Below are 26,310 nucleotides of genomic sequence, written 5' to 3' on the forward strand. Positions count from 1 at the left end.
TGCGTTGATTTCTTTTCGACTGCTCGCTTTTGCTCTTTTTATTGATTTGCATTTCTGTGAACAGTCTGTAATTTATTGTTTGTTTCTGTTTTCTTTTCGCGCGCGCCAGCATGGAAGACCCTATGGTTGTTCTTGGGTAGGTTAAAAAATGATTGATTGATTATTGGTTGATTGAATATTATTATTATCATTACAAATGCTTGCGAAATGAGATGCAAATTTGGCTGAAACGCGTCTTCGTAGCCGGCGTACACGAAGCAGCGATTTCAGCTCCACGGAATGCCTGTCTCAAAGGTCTTGCACGTGCAGCTTTCTGGGCCCGCGGGAGGAAGTTGAAGTCCATTGTCCGAAAAAACTCGCCTGACTGCTAGGTTGCAAGGGGTGCGCACAGTAAAAAAATACAAAAAAAAGGGCGCCCGTCGGATGAGTGGAAAATTCGGAGAAAGTTGTTCGAAGAAGCGCGGCGCGTACGCACCATGTAGCCCTGCCGTGGCATACAACAGTCTGTCGACACAGCAGGAAAGAGAGTGCCGCGGCCCATTTCAAGTAACGACGAAGAAAATAGTTTGCACAAACATTCAGTCGTAGGGTAATAATATTGCGTCAATAATTGTTAAAAAAATAAAACGTCGTTCGCCAATGGGCTCAGGAAAGTTTAGTTCTAGTGAAAAGTGCGTAAATCATTGATCTCAAGGAGTAATGTAGTGTCCATTGCAATATCCATTGTCAAGCCTGCATGCACTGTATCCGTCCGCGTCATTGTTGTTTTTTTTGCTCGCTGGAGTCATGGGTGCCGTGCTGATCGAGTTTGTTAATTTTCATTCCTTTTGCTCTTATTTCGTGTTCAACTACTGCTCCAATTTACACAAGATAATCGCGCAGCTCTCAGGAATCTACTTCGCTGTACGTGGCGAAATTGTGAACGGACGTGGAAGTGTTTTTGTGTGCGTGTGCGTCTGTACGCTGCGGATTGGCGATCGTCAACTTTTCGTGCGAGAAAAAAATGGATACCCATGCTTGCGGGCAAGCGTTCCTTCAAAACTTCTTCCTAAAGCAGTACGAATGGACGTGGTGGCTTTAAGGTGTGAATAGGTTATCAGGATTAACAGGCTCCTTGAAAGACAAGTCTCGGTTAAATGTTAAGGTAAGTTCATCATTTTCATTACCTTCGTTGTTCATAAATATTATGATAACTCGAAAACATACCACATTGCATGCTTGCTGAGTAAATAACTTGATGCTAATCGTGGTTACGTCATTAGGCTGTTTTGTATAAGCGATACAACACTTTCTTTTTTTTCATTTGATCCAGACGGTGCTGTATTTAATCAAAAAATCTACACCAGGAAAATGTTGGTTTCGTGCCATTGTACTTTTCATAAATATATTGATGTAAATATACTTGTGTTGTATTTTTCTCATTTTAACGCTTGAGGAAAAACCAAGGATAAATTACAACTTGCGCAATTACAAATAAAAAAGAGTTGCATATCTACAACTCCAAGGGCGTCATGAGATTTTTGAGCCCACGTTTGAATTTGTCTTGCGTTTGAATTTATCTTTCTTCGACTACGTTCCACTTGTTTTTATATTTGCGTGTGTTTTGATAAGGACACCCAGTTAAAATTTTGTTGCTAGTTTGATTCTTCAAAACAGGGTGCTATGTCACGGATCCAAATGGAAAAACTTAAGAATAGCCCGTAATTTCGTTTCCGCCATCTACAATCAGGGTGATATAAGTGTAAATTTGACTGGAATGCGTACATCACAGGCGACATTATCGTTACTGGTGTCGCAACATCGCGTGGTTATCTTGAGGAACTGCGCATACCCGCATACATAGTTACACAAAATAATGTGATGTCACGTTTTAATCCGTGAGCACTGTAGATAGTTTTACGCAAGCCGACAAATAAACTGGTATGATGCATTAGGGCTTGCTACTGTGTGAAAAAACTGGGGGACCGTTAAGCTCCGTTTTTCACAGTTGAACGTGATAGCAGTATCGATCCTGTTTCTTGTGCGTAATTCAATCACTTAGTGTGTACTCTTTATTGCATGATGCTACTTGAACAAATTTAAATGTGGAATAGTACTGTGTAATTGAGAAGGTTGAAAGTGTCTCAATGAAGGTTTGGCACATGGCTGCATTTTGTGTAAAAAAGGGGTAACATAGTTTGAAGAACAAGAAATATTATGTAATTACTGAGTTGCGCGACAAAATTTAAATAAAAAAGGAAGACACCTAGACGCAGCACACACTGACAACTGAAACATTGTTGGAGAAAACAGACATACGTATATATGCGGTTACGAGAACACGTGCGGTGAAAGAAAAGGATTAGATAAGCAGACAGATTGTATAAATGATGCGCTTCCAGGAAAGCTACCTCTGTAGTAAGCAACATAAGTGAGAGTTACGTGACACATGAATCCCCAGCTTTGTTTATGAAATTCGCCTCTCCGATTTCCCGCGCTATACCGTGTCACTGAATCTAGCTTTAACTACCGTATTCCAAACAAGGGCGCGCAGCCACACTCTCTACAATATGATGATTGGTTAGAGAATGGTTGTTAATTCCTTTAGAGAAGCTTTGTGATCTACAATTATATAAATAAATTCTAAATAATACTTCCCACACGACAGCGCAGTGCCGTCCACCACACGATGTCCACACTGTGAAAGAAAATGATCAGATGTCTGCTCATCTAATCATTTTTTTCCACCTCACGTGTTGTCGTAACCGCATACATATGTCTGTTTTCTCCAATGAAGTTTCAGTTGTTAGTGTGCGCTGTGTCCAGGTGTCTTCCTTTCGCACTTCAAATTTTTTCGCGCAACTAAGTTAAGATGAAGTGCCAACTCGCCCAGCAGAACGTGCTTCTCAATATAATGTGCGTAAAATGTTTTAGAACTTTATGCACCCACTACGCAGTCGTGAGGGAATACGTGCAGTAACCAGTGTGCCTTTTGTAATGGTTGGCTGTCTTTAGACCGCGAAGTCACGTTGGTAATTACGTGTTGTTATGCTTGATGACAATGCACGCTTGTATCATGCAATATAGCTGCGATAATAAATGTTGTGTTGTGAAACCTGTATGCAGGATACATGTATTTGTTAAGCATGATAGTTATTTTCCTTGCATTTACAACAAGAGGAAGTTATTCGTGCTTTATTTCCAAGCAGATGCAGAGCTGTGTGGTAGAGCACTTGCATGCCATGCAAATTGCCTGCATGATTTCGATCATCACTGAAACCCGAAAATTTATAATATTTGTTTTATTTGCATTCTCTTAATTTTCGATCATTGACAAGACGATTTTTCACGGAGAGCCACCGATGCCTACACCGGAATTTCTGCAGAATGAGCTCTTTACCACTGTTACGGTAATGAGGCATTATTGGCAAAAGGGAAAGCGGATTACGTTTACAAAGTATATTTTTATTGTCCCGTTGGCAAGAAATATTGTTAAATGCCTCCGTTCCCACACGCACAGAGACCTATAGACACCAGTTTTAGCAGTCGTTCTATAGATCATTAGTCACAATACTTGTAAATAACAAGCTTGCATACCAATCACTTCCGACCGAACTCGTTAAAAGTTGATTATCAACTCATTTAAGTTATTCAATGCACACGCAGTTCATACGGTCAATAGCAAGTCAATATTTCGTTTTGACTGACTATGGATGCTCCATTCACACACGAGAAAAGTTTTAAACATAACACACTGTGAAAGATATCTTTACGAAACACAAATTGGGTTCTTTTATGCTATTTATTTTTGTCAAGTCGGAATCGATAAACGGAATATTTACTTGCACCGTACTATGTCTCAGACCGTGTTGACCCTAGGTTCAAGATAAGAATAATCGCATGCAAGACTGACGTGTTTCAAAATGATTTTTTACCAAAAAAAATTACAAGATGAAATCAGCTGCCTTCTAGCATTGCCTCTACACTCCCAAATATTTGTTTTATTTCATGTTAGAATTGTTCCGATTTATATGTTAGAACATGTTCCGATTTATATATAAATTTCTCTTGTAGATTGTGATTCAGGTGACTTTGATTATTCGTTTGGCTGACTATGTATTTTTTGTATTCTTTCTTTTCGTAAATGCTCCCCCAATGTAATGCAAATTGGTGCTGTGGGTAATGAAATAAATAGATAAATAAAAAAGAGTCGATAAGTAAGCAATAAATTTAAGCACAAAGAATGTATCTCTTCAGGAAAAGTGGACTAACAGTGACATGTGCCCAACACAAACTTTGAATATGATGCCAAGTTACAATCTAGCAAATAGTTGTTGAGAATAACTTGAGATATATTGAGGATAACTTAATTGAACAAGAATGTTCAGGGGGTATGTACTGCTTTTGTTTTGGAGATGATAGTGACTGCATGCAGACCTTTCAACAAACAGGTATATTTCTAGCTGAAGAATGATTTGAGCAGCTATATTTTTTGTCGGTGACACAGGCTGAACTAATATAGATGAATCATTTGAATGGCTTTATATAAAGGTATCCATATAAGGCCATATATGAAAGCATCCATATAAGACCTTATATGGATGCTTCTATATATAGCCATATATGGCCATATACAGCAACACCCATATATGGGGATATAAGGCCCAAATATGGCTATATCGGGTTTTGGACATATCAGGTTATATACAGCCCATATATGGGGATTCCATATATGGGCCAGATATTCCCAATTCCTGATGTAGCCATATAAGGGGATTTTTATATAAGTGCATATATAGGATTTTTGTAAGGGCTGCGCACTCTGCTATGTATGTACGTTCTTCGGTGAAGGACGTACACTACAACGACAGTCTCGGGCTCGATCCACTGAACACGTGAGCTCATTGACTTAACTCCTCGTCCTTCGCCAGGGACGTCACCAGTGCTGAGCATAGAGCTTTCCAATATTAACTAGAGGGACTGCTCCCGCTGTGACTGTTCAGGCAATGTGGGATTTATGGCTGGTACGTACATTTTCCTTCATGCTTGTCACTCGAAACACAATTGCGGTTCAGTTTTGTTGTGTTTTTGGATTTGTTTTAGATGGAATAATAGATGCAATTTGAGCGATTGGAATGGGTAGGCCTAAAGGATTAAGGGGGTGAAGTGGAACTGCTGAACATCTGCTGAAATTTGTCCTGCGCGAAAACGGCTAGAGACCACACGCAACCAAACGGAGCCGAAAGAGCGGAGTTGGACTAATCCGTGTACTGCCCATCATATCCATGCAGGTTGACGGGCAATGCGTTGCAGTTCCCATGGACATAGCGCTAGAATTTAGTGTACCTAAAGGCCACTTTATCGTGGTGGGCACGTTTGCTTTTGGGTTTCGTTCACCTAGAGAATCTGATGGTGAACAAAACACGGGAATGAGTGGTATTACTGTCGTAACGTATGCGACGCGCTAAGCAATCGGCTTAATTCCGGCAAATATACGCAGCCCGTTTCCATTCGCTCATTGGTCCTTGCACGGAATCGCGTGTGCGCATATGGCGGTCATGGTAATGTTATTCGCTGTTGGTCACTGATTAGCCTCATATTGTAGGTGACGCTGCGATTGCAAAAAAAAACAAAAAAACAAAAAACAAAAACCTACAGGGTGAAAGAAGCAGCAAACGAAAAAAAAGCTTTGCAAAATGCTCCGCGGCAACACTACACGGGCTCTTTTGCCGCATAAACTACGCAGTATAGTGGGCACCCTGGCACGTCTGTAATGGCTACCGCTCACTGGGCAATAAAGTTTGGCTCTGTGCATGGGCGTCAATCATGGGATTATGGGTTTTTGTTGTCGTAATCAATTTTGTGTGTGGTAGTAGTAGCCATCGTTTTCGTAGTTTGGGAGGGTATCAATGTTGGTTTGTTAGTTCGCCGTATAACTCGTAAATCGTTGCACGTTAAAAAGGTACACATTTGAGCACAGGAATACATCAGGAGGGGGAACTATTAACATATTTATATATTTATTCACACTTGCTGTCGTGTGCAGTATGATTCTGTATTTAAGTATACGAGGTCACATCAGTCTAGTCCTGCGTCTCAGTATATTAGGCCACGTCAGTCTTCTAAGAAAGATGTTGGTAGGTTGTGGTCCGTGGGCCTCTTATGTTCGTGTCTACCTACTTTATGCGCAACAGTTAACGAGTATTGTTGGTTTAAAGAGAGAAGGCAGCCAGCCGTTTTACTATGCGTTATCGTATACGTTACTTCAGCCTAATTGCCTGCACTGCAATGAACCTTCTAACCTGTCTCGATGCGCGGTCTTGTGGAACAGGCAACATGACTAGCTGCTGTTGAATGACTATGATTATCTAGAGTAGAATCTGGAAGATAACTCATACCTTACCTGAAGGAAATGACGCAATACGAAAGCACCGCTATATGTTCCAATGCGAGACGTCTGCGAATACTTTCACCCTAAGTCTTGTTTGTCTTGATACATTAAATCGTGTCTGAACACGTGCATGGTGGAACGATGTGGTATCCGCATAAGCACAGAGCAATCCCACTCTTGTTGCAGTCGGGATGCCGAACGATATTAGGGCAGTGGTCTGCCTCTCAGGCAGTCTGGGCGTGTAGCGAAGAGCGACTGCAAAGGCTGCAAGCAGGAGGACACAGCTGGTCAGGCAAGTCGTCAGCGTCGGCGTCGTGAAAAGCGGTCGCCACGGGCACGAACGACACAAGAAGGCCTTCCGAGTTCAAAGCCGCTTTTACGCCCACCCGCCCATCGGTGCCCAGTAATGGCACCAGCACCGGCCATCGGCTCTGTCATGTTTTCTTTTATTACCACAGCTAGCCTTCGCCAACGGAATCCCGTTCACGCGAAAAGGCAACCAGGATTTTTTAACACCAATTATGCGTGCGATTTCGTCCGCCCGAAGCCGTGGAATGCCAACCTACGTGCGCTTTAGCTCAGATTGTCTATGCTGGAGTACATGCCTACACGCATGTGACAAGAGCGTGCCTCGGTGATTGCACGCTCTACCAGAGATACTGCACCTTGTAGTTACACGGGTTGTTCGTCGGTCTTTTCACATTGTCAGCATCGTTAAAAAGTCTGGTTAAGGACCATAAAGAGGGTTGTCGATTTCATTGCCTATGACCTCATCTGTGCGAACAGACGCTGAACTCTGCACAAATCAACTGCTGACGTCCTCTGCACCGGCTCTCTTGAGTCAGATTGTGCAATCAAGGTTCACCTAGCTTACTGCAAACTTGTGACAGACCTTAATTTTTGTCCACTGTGGTGAAGAAGTATCTGTGGTATTCGTGTGCTGACCTGAAGGTTGTGGGACGGTGGTCACATTTCCATGGAGGCGTAATGATAGGCGCCCGTGCACTGCGTCTTGTCAATGCACAATAAAGGACACCAGATGGTCGAAATTTTAAGAGCTCACACCTACGGGGCCTCTCAAAACATGTTGTGGTTTTTGGGTGTCAATCCCCCAGATAATATTAATAGCATTCTCACAGCTTCATTTTTTGTCGTATTGTCAGGTCATAAATGCAGATAAGTGCGCACTGTAACTTGCGAGACCCTGTTTGGAGCAAACCGATCAATATGTCACCACATGGTAACATCTCCACTAGGGTCGCTTCCCCCATAAAGATGACAACGCACTATTAAGGTAGAAAATGCAATGAGCACTCTTTTCTGGAATAATACAGACCGTATATTTCACAGTGATGTACGTTGAGGAATGTTCAGTGTATCTACTGCTCTTGGAACAAATCTGCGAATATATTATCTTTTCCTCAGGGCGAGAGGTGTCGCAAACTGCGGCTCAATCCGTTCGCATGTCGCACATTTCCATCGGCAGAACTTAACCTAGGAGATATTTTGGTATTCGGCAGTGCTAAGGCATGTGATACACATGAAGACCAGCGCATAGAATACGGTCACTGTTGACGTAAAGCTAGAGCTACTTTACGACAACAGTATATGAACATCGCATTCACCGCCGTCGCAACAAAAAGCACTTCCTGAGGTTTAACACCAGAAAACACGCTGACGCGTTGAGTCTTTAAAGTTTACATCATTGAAGTTCACAGTCATTGTGGAAGGGACACCGTGACTAGAGCCCAGAAAAGAAAGGAGAACAAGAGAGAAGTCGGGGAAGTTAACCAGGCACACACACGGTTGGCTGTGTGTTGAGCACAGATGGACAGAAGCGTTAACGGTATGGTGCTAGCCCTCCTAATGAATGTCGATCACGCACAAAGCACTCGCCAATCCTTGCACTGCGTGCAAGTACCAATAGGAGCAGTGGTATGACTCCCCAGCTTGCGTTTCGGGAGCCGACTGTTCCCATTGCGTTAGTGGCCATGCACCAGTACAGTCCTTTGTCCTGTTCCAGGCGACTGTGCTGCACTTGCAGGAAAAAGAGCTGACCCTCGGGCAGAAACCCGCGCGTGGCTGAGTTGCACACGGGTCTCCCGTCGTGGTTCCATGCGATTCAGGGAGGAGGATCGCCGTCAGCGCCACACTTCAGCGTCACTGGCTCGTGCTTGCGGATCACGTCCACCGGCTGCTCCGTGATGCGCGGAACGCGGCCACCGCCTCCTTCTCCATCACTTGACGCTGCATAAACAGAACGAGTAAATCACATAGGTGAGCAAGTAGTCTCAGAAAGAAACCAATGTGATAGTATGGACAGCTGGGAGAAATGGTTCGAGGACATTCTTGGCAGTGCGCGCCGAAATGTTACCTAGAAACCAACAATGAACTAATATCGTGCAACTTAACTGGAGCACTAAAGTTTGCATAAGTTAAACCATTTGTGAATTTACCATGACGTCCATTCCAAGTAAATAATAAAAATCTTGCTTTCACCGTAGAACTTCATTAACCTTGTGGTAATTTAACACATCTTCATTATGGTCAATGGGGCTATTATAACAACAATATTTATGAGAAATCATTGTCGTATGAAATGCAAAACATTGTTTCATTGAACTTGAAATTCACGAGAACTTGCAGACCAGCTGCTAGCCTGTGTGCAATAATTTATACTGTAGGTAGACATAATATTTTCACGGCTTGAAAGTGTGTCTCCCTGTGAAGCATATACCGATTCTACACAGCTTTTACTTTCTTTGTCAAAACCTCTCTTACGGGATTTGGCGATCGCAATACTGACCAGATATCAAGCACTTCATTTGGTCTTTCATGACTCGGGAAAATACGGGCCCCGCCGTGGTGGTCTAGTGGCTAAGGTACTCGGCTGCTGACCCGCAGGTCGTGGGTTTGAATCCCGGCTGCGGCGGCTGCATTTCCGATGGAGGCGGAAATGTTGTAGGCCCGTGTACTCAGATTTGGGTGCACGTTAAAGAACCCCAGGTGGTCGAAATTTCCGGAGCCCTCCACTACGGCGTCTCTCATAATCATATGGTGGTTTTGGGACGTTAAACCCCACAAATCAATCAATCAATCAATCAATCGAGAAAATACGGAAAAAAGACAGACTGCACGCAGAGACAATGTAGATGAGAATATAGCAGTGCATTCGGGAAGTGAAACTAGTAAATCAGAAGCTATTGCTGAATCGACAGAACAATCTTCTTGCTACTGATGTCGAAATTTTGAAACTCCTTCCGACCTCCTCATACCTAAAATAAAAAGGAAGGAAGGTATGGGAGCTTTTATTTCATTTACTTTCGAAATCAGTTTCTCGAGCAGCCTGCAATCGGTGCCACCACCGCGAATTTCACAGGTGTGCGGGGAAGGATTTATTTTTATTGAAGTGGCGCTGTCCTGCAGGAAAACAGGAACTGCCACCTCGGCGCTTCGTGGTCGGTTCTAAGCAGGAGTTCGAGCAACCAATGAGAGACGGTGGGCACGCCACGGTGTGCAATATCCGGTGAATAAGGGGAGCACTCGACTTTTAGTGAAATCGGCAAGTGCCTCGCGAGCAATATTGAAGGCAATATGATTTTGATCAAGAAGTTTGCTTCGAACGTGTGACAGCTTAATGTCATTCTTGTTTTTGTTTCTTTTGCCCTTTGCAATAATGCCGCACTTTCGCTCCCCCACAAAAGCCGTTAATTCCAGTCCCATACATCGGTCACTTCATTACACTCTCTACTCGATGTGTTTTATAGCGACGTGCAAGGAAATCCAAAGACGTGCAGAAGCTTTCTAGAGGTGAACGCGCTATATCGACACTTGAACGTAGCATAAAAACACGCGCTTACGCTGCTTCTGTGGTGAATCTTCTTCAAGGCGTCGTCGGCCGCGTTATGAGGTTGGAAGAGTGCTTTCTCGATTTAATATAGAAGTGCAGCGAGAAGCTTCGAATGTCACAGCTTCGACATTTAGGACAAAATTTGGCGAGAGGGTTTGACGAGCGTAGTTGTGGTTGGCTACTCAACTTTCTCATCAGGTAGGATGAAAGAATGGGAATGACTGCAAGAAACAAAATTCAAATAATGAAACAAAAAAAGTGCAGCCATATCCACGAAGTGAATGAGGATGAGTGGGCGAAAATCTGGAGGTAAACCTGGTAAACCATGAATCATTCGTACATTTTGCCCACTCGATTTTATTACAACGCTCCCCCTAGCGTACGTCGCCACATTAAATCAAACGATTGCCTTCCACCAATGACACGCACCATGTGTGACATCATTCCTATTTTTTAACATCTCCCATCTTCATCACCAACTACAAACACCGCCGTCTAGTTTATAACATCTTAAATATTTTCATCATGAGCTACAAGTACCGCTATCTAGTGAAAACTGCAAGAACTAAACGAGAGGTAGCTACGATGGATGAATGAATGGATGTATACGGCTGTACCCTTTAGATCGGGCGGTGGCTAGCGCCCCCAAGCCGTAATACTTAATGAACCAAAAACTAGATTTATTTATTTCTCTTTAAAAAGTTAGTTTGAGGATACGTACTTGGTAGTGAAGAGTTTAATTTTCACTCGTGCCTTGAGTTCAGCCACCAATCAGATAACCTCCTTCTAGTTAAGACTACCCGCTTAAAGTCTATTTTGCCTTCCCGGTCCCTAAACCCCAGTCCTTCGAAAAACTCTGCGCCATCATCCTGAACTATAGGGTGAAGCTCTTTACAGAACATTATCAAGTGTTCGGCAGTTTCTTATTCCTCTCCACACGCACTGCATACAGTGTCTACCCCTTCGTATTTGGCCCGATATGTCTTGGTTCGCAGTACTCCCGCCCTGGCCTCAAACAGTAGAGAACTACCCCGAGTATTATCGTAGATCCTTTCCTTGGCAATTTCCTGCTTAAAAGTTCGATAGATCTCTAGTGCGGACTTCTTAATCATGCCCATTCTCCACATGTCAGTCTCCATTTCCTTACGTACAGGGGACGATACCGCCATCTAGTGAACACTGTAAGAACTAAACGAGAGGTGGCTACATACAGGGGACGCACAGCCTACGCGTTAAGGAGCTTCACCTCTAAAAGCCATCTTCATTTCGCCATAAGTTATTTCAGCTATAGGTCCGCTTTCCTGAGTGACTCATCTACGCTGTGTTGCTTCTACTGCCATCCACACAGAGAGCTTTTTATTGACCTGATATGTTTTGTTTCGTCAAAAAATATGTGGGCCATTACTTTCTAGCTTTTACGAAATTATTGAGAACTTCTTGCCACAGGTGTCACATATTACTTGTGTTGCTTTACTGCACCAGCAGACGTAATTTTCACTTAACATAAAAATGTAAAAAAAAACATCTAGGCTTTAACTTGCCCAAAAGCATCAAATGATTATGCAAGACTCTGTATGGGATGGCTTCGGAAATTTCGGTCATCTGGTGTTCTTTAGCGTGCACTGACATCAGTGCCGCGCTCTAGCATATCGTCTTGATCGAAATGCGATCACTTCGGCCGCGATCGAGCCAGCGTCTTTCCTGGCAGCAGCTGAGAACCGTAGCTGCGACGCGACCGGGGAGGAGACAGTATCAAGTGAAGTTTATCTCCGGCAATAAATCGGACATCTTTAGACGGAGAGGTGCCGAAAGCATCCTCGGAGCATCCAAAGACTCGTAGAGAGTGCGGTAATGTTTTCATAATGATATCTACATCGACAATTTGAATGTGTAGTCAACTAATTACCATTTGCTAATGAAGTAACAATCTTGACTTAACCGTTTATTCGGGAATAATTGGTGGCATATAGCAGCGCGAATCGACTAGTTAAATAAAACTAGTGATTCAGCAATGTTCATCACTTGTAATGAATTTTTGAGAACGAACCAGTTTCATTGTAATTATTCTGCAAATTGACTGTCGAATGCACAGGCTATTGCGCTGGACATTCATCGATGGCTGGTGGAGGTTACTGTAGAACTCCAGCTACCCCTGTAATACTGCCCACGAGATCGCTTTCTGATAACTCGAGTACGGCGAGTGCTATACCTAGTGGGTGAATATTTTGTGTGTGGTAGCCTGTCTTGTTTCATCAATGTCAGATCATGTACCCATGCACTACTATCTTAAAGGGGCCCTGCAACACATTTTCAGCATGGTCAGAAAACACTGCCGATCGGTAGTAGAGGCTCCCGACAACACGTGAGCCAAATATTATACCACAGCACGTGGCCTGGAATTCACAATAAATTATCAAAATTAGCTAAAAATTGCTTTTCTTCTCTCGACAAAAGGCGCAATAAGCCCAAAAAGCACATGTGAATTATCCATCTATCAGCTATTCGCTGATTTGAACATGGCGCGCTCGCTCGTTACAGAGATCACCGCGGGAGGCCGTGACTTGTCCACGCGTGCGCGTGTGACCACACCAAAAAAGCGGCGCATTGGAAGAAAAAAAAAAGAAAAGTGCTCAAGGCCACGAGGCGCGTGTGACGTTTTTCTGTGGCCTTGCCATCTTTCCCTGCTTAGCTTCCAGTGCTTTCGTCGGGACGGGAGAGGAGAGAAGGCAATTGCAGCATGCGACACACCTTTTTATCTCCACTCACACTAAACGAATTCTTAAAATTTTTGCGGCGTTGAATTTGAGAGGCAATAAGCTTTTCTAGTGAACTCATTCCGTGGTTATTTGAAAAAGCGTTTTTGAGCCCCTTCAAGCACTACTAGCTTGACATAGTGCAAAACATTTCTGACTCAGTGTCTATCAAACTTTTCGCAGATGACTGTGTTGCATTAAAAAAATAACCTGCTCTGAAGACCACAACCTTTCACAGCAAACACTTCGCGACATCGAATATTGGTGCACAACGTGGGACATGGAATGAAACGTTGATAAAATAGTGCTCAAGAATATAAACCGAAAAACAAACCCGAATGTATTTACCTACAGTATCCATGGTTCTCTCGTGAAATCGGTAACGCAATATAAGTATTTGGTAATCATCGTTTCAAGTGACATGGCGTGGGGGGCACATATTTCGTGAGTTTGCACTTCTGCTTTTAGGACACTGTGTTTTTTAAAAGGACACTCACAAAGGACACTGTGAATGTTAAACTTCAAGCGATAATCAGACCTAAATTGGAGTATGCGTCCATGGTATGGGATCTGTACACAAAAAAGAATATACAGACCCTATAAGCGCTACAAAAGAAAGCGATCAGATTTATATTTAATAAATATAAAAGGCTAGATTCCCCAACTCAAGCTGTGAAATCTTACAATATAACCCCACTTGCTGTCCGCAGACAAGTCAGTCGACATAAGTTCTTGCGTAATATTTTAAACGGTTAACTTTAAATGTGTGCACCCTAATATTTGACAGCCACTACAGCCAGAACTACGCGCAATTCTCACAAACACACTATTCAACACACTGTTTTGCCAAAACAGAGGCATTTATACAGAGTTTTTCCCCCGCAGTGTTTCGGATTGAAATAGTCTACCCGAGTTTGTTTGCGAGGCCGACAATTTTGATGAAGCCCTTGAACAACATCTGCAATTGAATCGCTAAGACTGTTAGTTAACTTATTGTGACAATGTTGTATAGTACTGGTGTTGTCTTTTATTTCTTTGCTTACACATCACTTTAAAGCAAAGCTGATAGGTTCCATATGATGCTGGTATGGTTGATCAATTATTTCTGTACTGTTGCCCTTGATTTTGTAAACGCACTCCTGTCTGGGCCGTTCTGGCCTGCAGTATTATGAAATAAATAAATACAATCATAAATAAATAAATAAATAAAAAATAAGGGAGAAGGAGTGTCTGATGTTACATATGGTGTATATTACCCTTTCTTAGGAACACATCTCATAAAAAAATTAAAGAAGGAACTCCCATGACACTGTTGAGCGAGCCCTCAAAAAGCGTGATCAATGCGTCAACTAAAAGGCAACCGATTCAAGGTACATACTAATCAATTATACATGCTTCTGCAATCCAAACTATATATATGGGATAGAGTGAGCCAGTTGAGGTGGGATCTAAATATTGAATGCAAGAACAGTATGTCTGTGTTTTAAACCTGGTAAAAAACACACCTGTCTTCGCCCATATATTCAAAGCAGGTAATATTATTTCAGAATGCAGACTACTAAGCCACATATTCGTAGGCCGATTCTTTTTACTGACATCACATTTTGTAATATTGTACGTCGTACAAAACCACAAGGAGCATTTAGAAAGTACAGCGTCATATGTTTTGCGCTCACCGCCACTTTCCTCCACTGTAGTGCGTTTTTTTTTCGTAAACAGAGCAGTAGAAAGGTATTCATGACGAGTGTAATATTTTGGCATTCTGTCTTTAAGGTTGTTTTCAGTACTAGCAAACTTTGTTCAGCTACGTATTTTCAAGCAAAAAAAATCTAAAAGATTTTTAATATACTTAGAAACCTGTGTGCATAAAAGAAATCAACTCTTTTCAAAACTTTCATACTTCAACTATCCAGAGAATTCGGTGGGATCAACATTCCAGAAAAAAAAATGGCAGGTCCCAAGTACTGTGGGAATCGGTGATATGCGAAGCACGAATGAGGAAGGTTGATATGACACTTTAAAATCACCACAGCGCTCCGAGGTCGAGGAAAATGATGCTGTACATGACTTCCGTGTCATGATTATCATGTTTGGATGTGTCGTTTACATTCGCCATCTATTGACGTCACGTGATACCTAATTTAATATATGTGGAGCTAGCGAAACAGCCGCGAGCACTCTATGAACGTGGTATGTTGTCATGTTCTTACATGGCATGCGTGTCACTGATTACTATATTTGCACCAGTCGTCACGTAACACCAAATTTGGTATGTGTGGAGCAAGCGAAACGGCCGCGAGTGCATCATGAAGGGCCCAATATACTCCAATGTAGCGCTGACGCGCGCGCACGTTGGGCACAGCGACGCTACGTTATCAAAACGCGAGCACTCTATAGTCTGACGCCAGGTGCGACCATCGTCCGTCGGCGCGGCCCGATGGCAACCGACACGGCATGCTTCATTTCGTGCCGATGCGTTACCCGGACAATGCTGCATCTCGCTCTTTTCGTGATGGAGGGACGCCGGACGCACTGAAACGCGCACGCGTGAAAGCAACGCAGCGCGGCGCGCGCCTCCGAGTATATGGCAGGACCGGCGCCTGGCGTGGCAACGCTGGCGTGACGCAACGAAATAAACGCCGGCGAGCACGTGCACCGTGTCACGTCAAAATGTATTGGCTTCTTGACTGTGGCATGTAGTCATGTTCTCACATCATGATTATCATGATATGACATGTATTTCATGATTATCGTGTTTGCACCAGTCATATACATTCGTCATCCATTGACGTCACGTAATACCAAATTTGGCGTATGTTGAGCTAGCGAAACGGCCGCGAGCACAAGATAAACGCGGCATGTAGTCTTGTTGTTACATGGCACGCATGTCATGATTTTCATGTTAGGGTCTGTCATTTATGTTCGCCATGCAATCATGCCATACCATACCAGTTTCGCAACATGGCATGTGAACGACACCACCGGAAGAGCTGCAGTACCATGGAATGTAAATCATGACATTCATGACAATCATGTCATGATTTTCATGTTATAACTAGTCAAATATGTTCTTCATACAGTCATGTTATGTCATATCAAGTTTGGTATAGATACCATAATTGAAACGGCCAGGAGAGCTAAAAAATTGCCCGCAGCTTCCCTCGGGGGAACACTGAGGAGGATGCGGAGCTCGACCGGCAATCAACGACTGCTTGCACGTAGCACACACGACGTAGTCGGCATAGTCGGTGCCCTTTCCAAACGTATCGCAAAGAACCGACAACGCTTTGGAGTTGTTCTGAATGTTGCCGATCCGAGTTAAGTTGTTATCGAACCAAAGACGATCACACACCTTGCAGGTGTGGCCGAAGCTTCGGTCGAGGAAGTCGCGCTTGAAGCGAGCGTTGGGCGTGGCATACTGCTTGGCGCGCCACGCCGCTACCTCGGCGCGCTTGCGCTCGCGGGCAGCATCGGGATCGGCCTCTCGTCGCCGACGCTTGCACTCGGCTTCCCGTTTTCGAAAGTCCGGGTCCTCTTGTCGACGCTTACGTTTCAAAGCGGCCGAATCCGGTGCTGCTGCTCGACGCTGACTTCTCTCAGCGGCTTCACGTTCTCTAAGTTGAGCATCTTCCGCTCGACGCCGACGTTTACGTTCGGCGTCGCGAGCTCTTCTCCGCGCTGCCTTGTCTTCGGACGACGACTTGGTTGCGGTTCCGCCAACACTTTGGCTAGCGCTGGTCGAAGGGACGTCGACCATTGCGACCTCGGACGTCGACGCGCCGTACAAACCAACCGACGAGCGGCAACTGAGCGAGCGAGCACCGACCTTGAGTATATATACAGCGCGACGGCGCATGCACTGTCAGCTGTCGAATGTTCGAGAAGGGGGAGAAGCGCAACGGCGCATGCGCGCGCGTCAGCTGCCGATGTTCTCGAAGCGCGACGGCGCATGCGCGCGCGTCAGCTGCCGATGTTCTCGAAGCGTGACGGCGCATGCGCGCTACATTATACAGCTAGCGAATGTTCGTGAAGAGGAGAAGCGCACGCGGTGTGTAGAGGAGGAAGGGTGCACAGATGATGGAGGAGTGAAGCGCGCGCGGTGTGTAGAGGAGGAAGGGATGCACAGATGGTGGAAGAAGGAGTAGGAAGCTTGCGGACGGTGCCGCACTACAAGCCTCGAGTATTAGATGCTCCGCATCTAAAAAACGTAGGCGGCTAGATAGATAGACAGATAGATAGATAGATAGATAGATAGATAGATAGATAGATAGATAGATAGATAGATAGATAGATAGATAGATAGATAGATATGCTCAAAGTCGCCGAAGTTCGCTAAAAATTCTTCGCATTTTTTAGCAAACCCATGATTTCATTCGATTCTCTCTTGTGACGATGCAGTTTGACCGTCGAAAATCCTGCACGCCGTAGACAAATCGAAATGCAAAGTGGCAAAAAAAAATTGCCCGCAGCTTCCCTCGGGGGAGCACTGAGGAGGATGCGGAGCATATAATTGGTTAACGGGGTGTTAAAGTGCGACTTACTTGGGTCGATGGCTAAATTGGTTAACGTGGTTGTGAAATGGGGTGTTAAATTGCGACTTACTTGGGTCAATGGCTAAATTGGTTAACGTGGTTGTAGGAGGGGGTGTTAAATGAGTGAACACGTACACACGTATGCGAAAGGGCGGCACTGGTCGAAGGGACGTCGATCATTGTGTTTGTGGATTCGTTGGAATTCATTTCACCGCGACCTTGGACGTCGACGCGCCGTACAAACCAACCGACGAGCGGCAACTGAGCGAGTGAGCGCCGACCTTGAGTATATATACAGCGCGACGGCGCATGCACTGTCAGCTGTTGAATGTTCATGAAGCGCGACGGCGCATGCGCGTCCACTGGAGAATCAGGAGAATTGTAGAATGTTCTCGAAGGGGAGAAGCTCGCGCGGCACAGATGGTGGGTGACGGTGCATGCGCGCGTCAGCTGTCGAATGTTCGAGAAGAGGGAGAAGCGCAACGGCGCATGCGCGCGCGTCAGCTGCCGATGTTCTCGAAGCGTGACGGCGCATGCGCGCTACATTATACAGCTAGCGAATGTTCGCGAAGAGGAGAAGCGCACGCAGTGTGTAGAGGAGGAAGGGCGCACAGATGGTGGAGGAGTGAAGCGCGCGCGGTGTGTAGAGGAGGAAGGGATGCACAGATGGTGGAAGAAGGAGGAGGAAGCTTGCGGACGGCGCCGCACTACAAGCCTCGAGTATTAGATGCTCCGCATATAAAACAAGAACCGACGCTCTCTGAATGGCGACGAAGACGGCACGCGGACAGTCTCCAATTAGGGTAATTCGCGTTTGCAGTGGAACCGCGCGCGTACTTGTCAACGCGAACGCTGCACTAAAGTGTACTGGAGGGGAGAGACGCTGTGTGTGACTCGGACACGTGTTGTCTGAATACATGCTGCCGAATGCTTTAGGCGTAGTTTTGTGAATGGGAGTGAGATCGAACACAGAGAAGGCGTAGTTGGGTCCTGTTTCCTGTTCTCTTGTGCCTGCAGAGAAAGATGACGACACAAACATGGCGCCGGCGAATCAAACGAACACCGTGCCCTGAAGGCACGGTGGGATGATACGGGCCTTTCAATGGCCGTTGTCCTCGGCCCTTTCACGAGCTCGTGACTCTTTTTGTGCCCTACTCTTCTCTTTTTCTTTCTTCATGTTTCGCGGAATGGGGCAGACGGTTATGTGTGTGCGTGTTTTCCTAACCATGGTAGTAGTGTTCTCCCGGCAGTATTGCGTTATAGTACGGTATCCCAAGCGAGTGAGGGTTTTTCTTCCTACCTTTGTAAGACATAGTCATTCCTTCTACGAGAGTAGTGTTGCTGCCGCAAACTCTTCAAAAGTGTTGCACACACCAAGCGCTTCCACTTTGTTTTAGGCGGAACAATTGCCGGCCATGCAGGGCAGAAACCCCGCCTGCTGCAACACCACCACCACCAACGCCATCCACTTTGTTGACGAAGCTCGCCAGCTAAGACAAATTCAGGTTAACATCTATCCAGATTTGGAGAGGTGGCATTACATAAACCCCAATGCATATGTAAACCAATGTCCGTGGTGCGAGTCACGACCGACGTTGCAACACGTCACATGGGACTGCCGGAACAAGCCTATGGAGGTTCAATCGCCTCTGATACTCACGCTACTGGGGGAGCCTTGAGAAGCTGTCCTCGCCCGACCTGACCTGAAGACCCAAAGGGGTCTCCTGTATCAAGCCTGGCGAGCTGCAGCGGCCACTGGTGTCCTGGAATGGACCAACCACCCTTGACATTCGCCCCTTCCTTTTTTCTTCCGTTTTTCATAAATAACGAGTGTTGTATTGTTACGGGTAACTTATTTAATAAATTAAATACGATGCACCGTGCTCGGCGAACAAGATGGCGACAGTTCATCAACAACCAGTCACCAACGTCGTCTTTCTCTTTCTTGCAGCCAGGCTGTGCCGGCTGTTGTGTATCATAACCTCCCGGCGGTAGAAGCACCGTCTCGGTGCTTGAGCAACTCGGATGCGGTAGAAGGAGGGTGATAAGGCTTGAGTCGAGCTATGTGCACGATGCCACTTGAAGCTGACGATGATGACGTTGAATTGGCTGGAACAATCTCGTATGTAACGTCAGTTAACTGGTGAACGACGCGGTATGGTCCAGTATAGCGTGACAGCTGTTTTTCAGAAAGCCCTACACGCCGAGTGGGGGACCAGAGGAGGACAAGGGAACCCGGTGAAAAGTGCACGTTTCGATGATGGGAATCGTAGAGCTGTCTTTGGTGCTCTTGTGAGGCCTGCAGGCGGCTTCGGGCGAGTTGGCGTGCGTGGTCAGCTCGCGCGATCGCTTCGCCGGCATACTCAGTGACCGAGGGCAGCGAGGTGGCAAACGGTGGGGCGGGTTCTCGGCCGTACAGAAGATAGAATGGTGAATAGCAGGCAGTGTCATGACGTGACGAATTATATGCGAACGTCACAAATGGCAAATGAACGTCCCAGTCCTGGTGATCGGCCGCTACGTAATTAGAAAGCATGTCGGTTATGATGTGGTTGAGGCGCTCCGTAAGACCGTTTGTTTGCGGATGGTACGGAGTGGCTTACTTGTGCTTGGCAGAGCAAGAGCGCAGGATTTCATCAACGACAGCTGATAAGAAGGTCCGGCCCCAGTCAGTGAGAAGTTGGCGTGGAGCTCCGTGTACTAAAATAATATCATATACCAGAAAGTCAGCCACATCGGTTGCGCAACTCGTCGGAAGTGCTCGTGTGATAGCGTACCGTGTCGCATAGTCAGTGGCGACAGCGATTCATTTGTTGCCTGAGCTAGAGATCGGGAATGGACCAAGCAAGTCGAGGCCAACTCGAAAAAAAGGTTCAATGGGAATGTCGATCGGCTGAAGGAATCCAGCTGGTAGGGAAGATGGCTTTTTGCGGCGCTGGCAGGGCTCACAAGCGGCGACGTTGCGTCAAACAGAGCGGGCAAGACCAGGCCAAAAGAAACGACGACGTACACGGTCGTATGTGCGAGAGACGCCCAAGTGGCCCACCAAAGGAGCGTCATGAAGTTGGTTGAGAACAGTCGCACGAAGATGTGCTGGTATGACGGGGAGCAAGTCATGGCCATATGGATCAAGGTTATGGCGATACAGGATGCCGTCTTTTACCAGGAACATTTGTAGAGATGCGTCGCGAGGCATTGACTCACGCTTGTCAATGATGGTTCGCAGGGAAGCATCCCGGCGTTGTTCGTGGCCAAGGTTGAGTAGCTGCGTCACAGACAGAAGGTCTGGAAAGGTGTCAGTGTAGGCAGCCTCTTCCACAGGGTAGCGTGATAAACAATCCGCATCTTGATGTGACCGCCCTGTTTTCTATGATACGGTGAACGTGTATTCTTGTAGTCGTAGGGACCAACAAGCGAGGCGTCCTGTGGGATCCTCGAGTGAGGCCAGCCAGCAGAGCGCATGGTGGTCGGTGACTACCCGGAATGGACGCCCGTATAAGTATGGGCGAAACTTGGCGACTGCCCACACAAGAGCGAGACACTCACGCTCCGTGATTGAATAGTTGCGCTCGGCTGTAGATAGCAGTCGGCTTGCATATGCTATAACACGGTCATGTCCGCGCTGGTGTTACAATAGCATTGCCCCGATGCCATGCCCACTAGCGTCAGTTCGAACCTCGGTTGGAGCTGATGGATCGAAATGAGCTAAAATAGGCGGTGTGGTAAGGAGCGTCGTGAGCTGGGAAAAAGATGAGGCTTGATCAGCGCCCCAGAAAAACGGCGTGTCCTTCTTCAGGAGGTTTGTGGGTGGGCGTGCAATGATGGCGAAATCCTTAACAAACCGTCGAAAGTAGGAGCACAAGCCCACAAAACTGCGAACATCCTTTGTTGACTTCGTAACAGGAAAGTCCGTGACGGCGCGAATTTTCTCGGGATCTGGGCGGACTCCTGCGGCATCGACGGTGTGGCCAAGCACGGTTATTTCACGACGAGAAAAGTGGCATTTCGACGACTTCAGTTGAAGTCCGGCTCGCCGAAAAACTTGAAGAATCGCTGATAAATGCTTGAGATGGGAGTCGAATGTGGGCGAGAAAACGATAAAGTCGTCTAAATAACATAAGCAGGTTGACCATTTAAACCCTTGGAGCAATGAGTCCATCATTCTTTCGAATGCGGCCGGCGCATTACAGAGACCAAAGGGCATAACTTTGAAGTGATAAAGCCCGTCGGGAGTGACGAATGCGGTCTTTGCACGGTTCATCTCGTCCACAGCGATCTGCCAATAGCCAGATCGAAGGTCGATAGTGGAAAAATACGTAGCATTGTAAAGGCAGTCTAAGGCATCGTCGATTCTAGGCAACGGGTAAACATCTTTCTTCGTAATTTTGTTGACATGCCGATAATCTACACAAAAGCGCCATGTTCCATCCTTCTTTCCAATCAGGACGACAGAAGAAGCCCAGGGGCTACAAGAGGGCTCGATTATGTCTTTTGCAAGCATCTTTTCGACTTCCTGTTGTATGACTGTGCGCTCGGACGCGGAAACACGGTATGGACGTCGGTGAATGAGACTCGAGTCACCAGTATTGATGCGATGAGTAACAACTCTCGTTCGGCTTAAAGCCATGCTGGGGAAGTCGAAAATGTCACTATACGACTCCAGGACGTGACGAAGGGCTTCCCCTTGATCAGGAGCGAGGTCTGATGGTACCATGTGGTCAACGTCGACGCCCTATGAACGTGATAGAGTTGGTTCATGGTCTGAGGTGCATCAATCATCCATTCTGAAGGGTTTAACCGTATGGTCTTGTAGCGCAGTAATATCGGCCAGGGAGATACCTTGTGGAAGAATTTGGGCAGTGAGGGCAAAATTGACAATAGGAAGGCATGTGCCGTTTTCAACGATTGTCAAAATGGTCTGCGGAACAGCGACGCCATGCTTAAGCATCATGGCATGAATTGGGGCCACCATGTAATCGTCGCTAGGTACAGGTGGTGTAGAGAAGAGGTCGATATGTTGGACACAGTTAGGCGGAAGGCGTGCGAAATCAATGCAGCAAAGGTGACTTTGGGGTGGGTTGGTCAGATCCGAAAGTAGAGGCATTTCAAGGTCAAGACAGCCAGCTAAACAGTCTTTAAGGGCCGAGTGAGCGGTTAGAAAATCCATGCATAGAATTACTTCATGAGGGCAATTTTTTATAACGGTGAAAACAACAGCAGTGCTTCTATCGGCGATAGTCACACGGGCAGAGCACATGCCTATAATCGCGGCAGTTCCCCGTCGGCGACTCGAACGGCTCGGTTCAAGGCGGGTGTGATAACTTTCTTTAGGCGGCAACGAAGAGCAGCACTCATTATGGACACATGCGCGCCGGTATCGATGAACGCGCGGACAGGTACATTGTCTAAATTATTGTTCAACAGATTCCGGGTGGTCGGTAATGTTACACAAGGATTTCTTGCAGAGGTCGTCGTCAATACGGCTCCACCTCCAGAAGCTGCGCTGCCTGGTTTTCTGGTCGGGGGCGCTGCGAATAGGTGGGAGAGGCAGGACGGCGTTGTAGGGGCGAATGAGATTGACGGTGCGCAGGGGATGGTGAGCGGGCGTAGCGAGGTTTCGTAAGAGGTGCGGCAGAATCAGAGGATGTTGTCGGCATAGGGGAATCAAAATCAAATGTCGATGACGACTGGTGGACAGAAGTGGCCTGGGTAGGAGGCCCATAGTGTGCCGGCGGAGCCCATTGATTGCGGCAGTGGCGAGCAAGATGACCGACACGTCGGCAGTTGAAGCATATGGGCTTGTCGTCCAGTGTACGCCATTCGGACAAATTGCGCTGTCGAGAGTAGTTGGAACTAAATTGAGGAGCGGAGGGACGACGACAAAAAGGCTCGGCAGAGTAGACTGGTTGAATGGGGTGTAGGCCGACGTTCGATAATTCTTGACGAACGACGGCTTGTATCAGCGAGATAGTGGTCGGTGAAGGATCAGGCGTTGGAAATGGAGTAGCAACTGGTTGGGCTGCCTCGACCTCGTGACGAATGATGCGGGTGAGGTTGCCACATCAGGGAACTGGGCGGACGGCGTCATCACAAGAGGAAGTAACAGCTGTGTTCGGCAGGCGCGTGATGCCGTGGGAACGCGGCGGGCTTTAGCCTGTTCTAGACGGCGGCATTCTGTCAGGATCGCGTCGATGCTCGTGACATTATTAATAACCAGCAGGTTGAAGGCATCGTCAGCAATCCCTTTAAGAACGTGATTAACTTTTTCTCCTTCTGACATGCGCTGGTCGACCAAGACGTCAAGAATGTATGAAACGTACGATTCAGTAGACGTCTGGGCGCGAGTGGCTAGAGTCCTCTTGGCAGTGAGTTGACGACCAGATGAATCGCCGAAAAGACTGCGGATCTTCGATTTCAAAATATCCCAGCTTGTCATTTCGGCTTCGTTGGTTTCGAACCATGTCCGCGGCGTGCCGTCGAGATAGAACACAACATTGGCGAGCATGAGCGTGGGATCCCAGCGGTGGGTAGCACTGACTCGCTCGTACCGGTGCAGCCAGGAGTCAACGTCGATGGTACCGTCAGCGGAGAAAGTTCTAGGATCACGCAGGGGTGGCAGCGTGACGTAGGTTGTCGACTCGGATCGAGAGACCGGTGGGGATGAGGCACTGGCAGTTGAAGTAGCCGAAGAGTCCCCGGTGTTGCGACCGCTGCGCGTCTCCATCGATTTACGGGAGTCGTCCACCTCCACCAATAATGTTACGGGTAACTTATATATTAAATTAAGTACGATGCACCGTGCTCGGCGAACAAGATGGCGACAGTTCATCAATAACCAGCCACCAACGTCGTCTTACGCTTTTTTGCTCCAGGCTGTGCCGGCTGTTGTGTATCAGTATCATCATCATCATCGTTTCTTTCTTCAATACAGCTTTCCTCTTTTGCTCTGCAGCAAACAGTGTTTAGCGACTCGCCTGCGCGTTAGCTAGAGTGTGTTGGCTTTTTTACAGAAAAAGCACCTTAGTGGTATTAGCCATAGCCCTAATCTTTTTGTCTCTGTTAGGCTTGTACAGCCAATTGCACAAATAAAGCAATCGAAACAGGAAGTGCTCTATTTTTTTTCCTGAAAAACAAGATTTTCGATGCAACGTCGGAAGCTACAGCTGAGGGCAGCATCAAAGCAAGCGGCAGTTCAGGCTTGACCACCTTTCTCATTGAAAAAAGTATTTCTTCGCACAGTGCTGAGAAAATTGCCATGAAATACGTCTTTAAACCCTCGTAGTTCTTTTTTTGTGTCCTTTCAAGAAAACAAGTGGCGATTTGTTCTCTGCTGAGGCACCCAACCCTGTCGTTATAATCTCTGAAGGGCAAAAAAAAAGAAAAAAAAAAGCTGCCAAAGAGAAAACTCGCTGCAACAACCGAACTTGGGATGCAGTTCCGTTCTGTAATGACACCTGCTATACGCGTAGTACGCCGTTTGCGAAGCCCATGTGGACGTGATAACTGCACGCTGCAACACTTTTACGGTCACTTGAGGGATACGACCCGCTAAAAGCCGTGTTCGTAGCGACGTCAACACGTCTCTAATGACGGCAGCCTTACGCGAAGTCTATCAAGAGAGGCGTATACCGTTTTACGACACCGACGTGCGCTGTGCATTCGTGCAGCCTCGGTCAATTAAGCACTAGTGGTACACCTCGGAGACTTCGGTTCACACTCTAGGAGCCATTAGAGAAGTGCCGCATGCTTTTTACGACCTCGCTTTCACACTTGAAAACGAGGTTAATAGGTTATTCTATTTTACGAATCTGACACATTCTTCTTTCTCGTATCTATTCTTCTTGCCCACTGGCCAACTTATTCATATTCCAACCTATCAGTGAAAAACAATTCGCCACCACCGGCTGAAATTCATTAGCCTCAGCACCAAAATATCTTGAATTCCACTGCAGGCAACTACACTAGCGCTCAGACGAAAATTTATCATCATTTCGCTGCTGTCTTGCTCACAACAAAGTGACCCGTTTGCAGCCTGATATACAATGCAGTCTTCTGAGAAAAATCACCAAGCTGTTTTTAATGCATACCAGCTGTACTGTGGAGTGTTACAATGCATTACAGGGTGTGCCTCGGCGATTGTTGAACGCTAAAATAATAATTAAAAAAATCCTTATTTATTATTTTCGGCTTTCTCATATATTCAATATAGACAACATAAAGCGCAATCATTACTACGATTTTCATTAGCTGAGAATACTCGCGAGCGAAGAACGCTCCGGAGCATCGTAACCGAGTTACTTACGTTGTATCCACTTTGAAACGGCGGTCACACAGTTAAACATACGCTGTTTCTGTAGCTTATCGAGACGGGTGGATATAAGTAGATCTCACGTGGTCAGAGTGACTTCCTGACGATTGAAGTCTCAGCAATGGGGAGGACGCACCAAGGGCCCGCCAAGAATATACAGAGAATAATCCACAACCGACAAATGGCCTCCTATAAAGCGTCGAGTGAAGAGCTTCCGTTATGTGTCAGCACGAAGCGCGCAGTTTATATAAGTGTGAAATCATTGTAGCACTCGTAAAAGCCGCGGAAGAACTCCGCACAACGCGGCTCAGTTGTGTGTTGGCGCACGCGGCGGCGGCTTCATCGGCTCCTGCACAGCAGCGAAGGCAAGCGAGCAAACAGCGGAAGCGGTGGCTCAGCGAAGAACCTCGTAGTTTCCGAGAAGCGAGAGCCGCGGTGGAGCATTGCGTCCCTTCCCCTCTTGCTCCCAGCTTGAGAGGATCAGCCAGCAGGCGACG

General features: G+C 46.4%; 1 long non-coding RNA gene across 1 annotated transcript; it reads right to left on the reverse strand.

Moving 5' to 3' along the window:
• Positions 1–7,659: 7,659 nt before the first annotated feature.
• LOC142814014 (uncharacterized) lies at positions 7,660–26,091 on the reverse strand. Its single transcript, XR_012894774.1, has 2 exons — positions 25,897–26,091; positions 7,660–8,617 (listed from the first exon to the last, which is right to left on the reverse strand). It is a non-coding gene; the product is annotated as an uncharacterized LOC142814014 (long non-coding RNA).
• Between the last annotated feature and the right edge of the window lie 219 nt (positions 26,092–26,310).

This window comes from Rhipicephalus microplus, chromosome 4, assembly GCF_043290135.1.
Source record: "Rhipicephalus microplus isolate Deutch F79 chromosome 4, USDA_Rmic, whole genome shotgun sequence".
Classification (NCBI taxonomy): Eukaryota; Metazoa; Arthropoda; class Arachnida; order Ixodida; family Ixodidae; genus Rhipicephalus; species Rhipicephalus microplus.